This window comes from Pteropus vampyrus, unplaced genomic scaffold (assembly GCF_000151845.1).
Source record: "Pteropus vampyrus isolate Shadow unplaced genomic scaffold, Pvam_2.0 Scaffold94, whole genome shotgun sequence".
Lineage (NCBI taxonomy): Eukaryota > Metazoa > Chordata > Mammalia > Chiroptera > Pteropodidae > Pteropus > Pteropus vampyrus.
In genome coordinates this window covers 3,287,594-3,292,212 of record NW_011888875.1, presented here as the reverse complement: position 1 = coordinate 3,292,212, position 4,619 = coordinate 3,287,594, and the positions used below count along the sequence as shown (strand labels likewise).

The window sequence follows — 4,619 nt, the reverse complement described above, 5'->3', positions numbered from 1 at the left end:
ATATACAAACAGATTCAAAGTTAAAGATGCAGAAATACATAGCAAATATGTTGCTCCCAGAGAGAATCAATTTAATCCAAATCATTGCTTGAGTAGGCAGCAACGATTTAAACATCAAAGGCAACCACCTTAAAATACCCTTGTTAGGTAAGAGGAAACTCCTCAATCTAATGAAGAAGCTACTGTAATAACTTCAAGTCCTTTCTATGTGGAGGCTTTATATTTCAAAGACATACTCTGACTAAAGGCATAGCTAATTTAAATAAAAAGGGAATTTTTGTGATAGCGAAGTCCAAATATGAGATATGAAAGTTTATAGAAGCAAATATTTCATTTCCTGTTCATATTAACACTTTCTATATGAGAGGAAATAAACGTAAACATGCAATTACTAAAATACCACTCCTGAAGTCATATAAATTGGCTTCTGATAGTTTGTTATGCAGCAATTTAAAAAATCCATATCTCTGACACATTAACCTTTGTTCTTTATGAAACAAATAACAAAATTTCCAACATATTTCATTCAATGCCTCATAGCAAGGCACTAATTCTGTAGTAATTTCAAATAATTAACTTTTCTTTCAGTTGGCAATATTCCAAATCATAGATGGTATCTTCAACTTAAACATGATGGAAAATGTAATATAAATTCATCTTCAGAAAATAAATCTAATTCTTATGATGATATATGATATTTTTCCCAGTTTTACCTATACTCATCAATATCTTCTTATAAAATGTCTTGATTAAAAACAAATATCCAGAAAGTATTCATTTAAATCAACATTCTCCTGTGTTTCATAGTCCACTACTTTTCTTTTGAGATAACAATTATTGTTCCATGAAAATATAAACTTTGTACAGCTCTATTTTTTTTGTTCTAAAAGTAAGCTTAATATCCTCCTGCAGCAAAATTCCTGGGATATTTGTATTCCATTTACTCCGAGATAATCTGCCTTTGATAAACAACCTGCTATACTTGAGGATGCCAGGAAATCACATGACGACTGGCTTGACAGGTGAAAGCATTGTATTAGATCTGCACATGGAAAAGAAGCAGCTTATTAACTAATCATCGTATTGATCTGACATTCATTCAGTGACAGATTATCTGTCTTCTATCTTTCTATTTCAACCTATTCTGTGATATGATTCAATGATTATTCTATATTAAAAATTTATCCTACCTAGACATCCACTTAGAAGCCAGCTATGCATTAATGCTCATGAGTTCCTATTTCTACTACATCAGTATAGATTTTAAAGTCATTTTAATGACCAACCTTCAAGGAGGTTGCATTCTAATAAGGGCAGACATGAAAACGAACTTGCAAACCAATAAATAAATGAGATGATTTTCAGTCCTCGGACATTTTGTGGTGAAGATAAAACAGGATAATTGTTAAGCAAGAAACCAAAAGGGATCTACTTTAGCAAGACGATCAGGAGACAAAAAGATGGCCAAAGAGGCTGCAGCCTAATAAAACCAGAGGGAGAGAAGGGGCAGATGAGGTAAGACAGGAAGAGGTTGGACCTTTTTCTGTTTGTCACTGTCAGGGTGATAAGATGTCAGTGGATGGAAAGGGAGCTCTCTGGCTGCCATGGGGACGAGCTGTCGGAAGCAGAGCAAAGGCAGGGTGGCCAGCCAGGAGCCTGCTGCAGAAATCCTGAGAAGATGACAGTGGCCTGAATCGGCATTTTAAGACTGAAGTCGACAAGAAGTGGGAGGTTCAACCAAGATGAGAGTATCTACGGAATTCGGAAAAATGCTTGCAGAAAAAACTACAGAATAACATACGCTGGTAAATACAGAAATGTGCATATTCCTTCTATCTAGCACATTGTTCTGTGTATCTGCCACATTCCATATTTTATAAATCAAAGCAGAACTTCTAAAGTGAACTGAATGATTTAAAAGCGAACTGAATGATATGAAATACTTTAAAGAACGACCCACATTATTGATCAGTAATTTCTATTTATTTAGAAACTAATTAATATCGAAGACCCCAAACCTGCCACTTTGGCACTGGGACCTTGCTGGTTTTTTCCTGTGGTCTCTGTTATGGATGGAATGTTTCTGCCCCCACCACCCCGTACCACAAAAAAATATATATATACATATACATACACATGGGGTTGGGGCATATATATATTTTTATGAGGTATGTGTGTTACGTGTATATATACATATATACACACATACATATATATATATATATATATATATATATACTCTAACCCCGTGTGTGTGTATATATATATATATATGCCCCAACCCCATGTGTACATATGTATATATATATACATACATACATATACATATATATATGCCCCAACCCCATGTGCGTGTGCGTGTGTGTGTGTGTGTGTGTGTGTGTGTGTGTGTGTATATATATGCCCGAACCCCATGTGTGTATATATATATATATATGTGTGTATATATATACCCCAACCCCAAATGTGAGAGTGTTTGGAGCTGGGTCTTGAGGAGGTAATTAGGGTTAGATTATGTAAGGAAATGAGGCCTTCATGAGTGGATTGGTGGTTTTATAAGAAAGAGATGCATGTATCAAGGAAAGGCGACATATGGCCACATATCAAGACACAGACAGGAAGAGAGCCCTCAGCATGAACCAAGTCAGCAGGCATCTTCGTCTTGGCCTTCTCGGCCTCTAGAACCGTATCAAATAAGCATCTACTATTTATGCCCACCAGTCTGTGGTATTTAGCTATGGCTTCCTGAGCTGACTAAGCCCATCTCTTGCAGTGTTTGCATTTAGTGAAATCAGGTTTCATTTAGTGAAACCGAAGTCAGGATGCAGCATCACAACATACAAGCCACTGGACGTGACTTCCCTAACTTCTGCGACTGAGAGGACACGGCATGTTCCTACATTTGGATTTAGGAAGTATTTCTGCCACTCAGCATGGTACTCGACTGTCCACTCAGTGCTACAGAGAAGTCTAAAGACCTGCTTTCAAAATGTTCTCTCTTCTCCTGGTGATCCACAGACGGCTTCGCAATTTCTTCTGACATAATGATATTCTCTATAATATCGCACATCTGCACATCGGCGACACCTGAAATCTCACAATGCATCTATATTTTTAAGCTTAATATGCACAGGCAGCTTAGCTTCTTGATATGTTGGAGGCAGACTTCTCCACGTGCCAGGAGAATCACTGCAAAGTGTTGAGTACCACGTGCATATACAGGGATAACTCACCCGCCTGGACTGCCCTTCTTAACACCGTATAACGGATATAGAAGCAGCCCTATCCTTTGCCAAATGACCAACGAAATCTATCCTCGAAGATACATCAGCAGTAACCACATACTTAACAAGGTTCTACTTATACAAAAACTATGCAGCAGAAAAATTGAAATTATTCCTATAGAATATAGGCGGCTATTTAACACAGAGCATGGGCATACATACAAACACACACATATAATACATGCGTACATACATACATACATACATACATTGAAAACTAAGAAGGTACAAATACAAAATGGAATTTTGCCTCATAGTGCACAAAGCAATTCACCCTAAAAAGTGAGAGGAAGGAAAGGCAATGGGCACCACACACAGCTGTGTAAACGTAAAGGGCATTGACGGAAACTATAAAAATAGCTGACTTCAAGGGCATCTTCTTTGGGTTAGAACTAAAAAGCTCATCCAGCCACCAAATCCTGGACCCGCCACATCTCACTTAGCTAGAAGAATGAATAACTGCAAGGAACAGCATGTATATTTAAACTCAGGTGAATATCAGCTAACGAGCTTTGGAAAATAACCGAACATGACAAAAGCTACTGTTGGCTCAAACATCTATTATGCTGCCTTCAAAACTCTGACCCTCACTTTGAAAAGATGAAATATGGTCTACGGCCATGCCACCCTGAACAAGCCCGATCCCATCTGATCTCAGAAGCTAAGCAGGGTCGGGCCTGGTTAGTACTTGGATGGGAGACCGCCAAGGAAGACCAGGTGTTGTAGGCGTAAAAAACAAAAAATAAGGGATTGTAAGCTGACAAGGTCCTTGCAATCTGTGAGGTCAACCAAGGGTCGCCTCGCCAAAAAGAAAAAAAGAAAAAGAAAAGAAAAGATAAAATATTGGAGAGCACTCGCAACAACTAAGATGCTATAAAACTTGAAGGAATAACTTTACTTATATTTCCTCCCACGCCCTGTTCAACTCCAGATAGCACTTTATCAGGCTGTTACCCTGTTCTCCTACCTGCAGCTCTGTGTCACATGCCACCCTGTAGGTATAACTGTGCTGCTGTAAAATGCATGAGCTGTCAGGCCACCAGGAAGAAGCCACACACGCTCATATTCTTACACTGTGGAAATGTGAAGTATCTGTGTTTAGTACTGAAAGAGCTTGAGTCCCAGCAGCATTTCGTGCATTCTAACAGAACCGACACGGAGGAGAAGGGGAAGAATTTCAGAGATGTGATGGGAAATAAAGCTGCATGGCCACTTGAGTTTGAAATCCTAGTTTGAAAAGGATAGAACTATCTACCTTTCAACTAAGGGAAACGGCTAAACCACTCAGAGCGGGACAGATTATCTGGCTCTGGAGCAGCATGTGGCTTGATACTA

At 38.6% G+C, this 4,619-nt stretch overlaps 1 non-coding gene across 1 annotated transcript; it reads left to right on the top strand.

Moving 5' to 3' along the window:
- The first annotated feature begins 3,894 nt into the window (after nucleotides 1-3,894).
- Nucleotides 3,895-4,013, top strand: LOC111742451. The gene has a single exon (XR_002781311.1). It is a non-coding gene; the product is annotated as a 5S ribosomal RNA (ribosomal RNA).
- The last annotated feature ends 606 nt before the right edge of the window (nucleotides 4,014-4,619 follow it).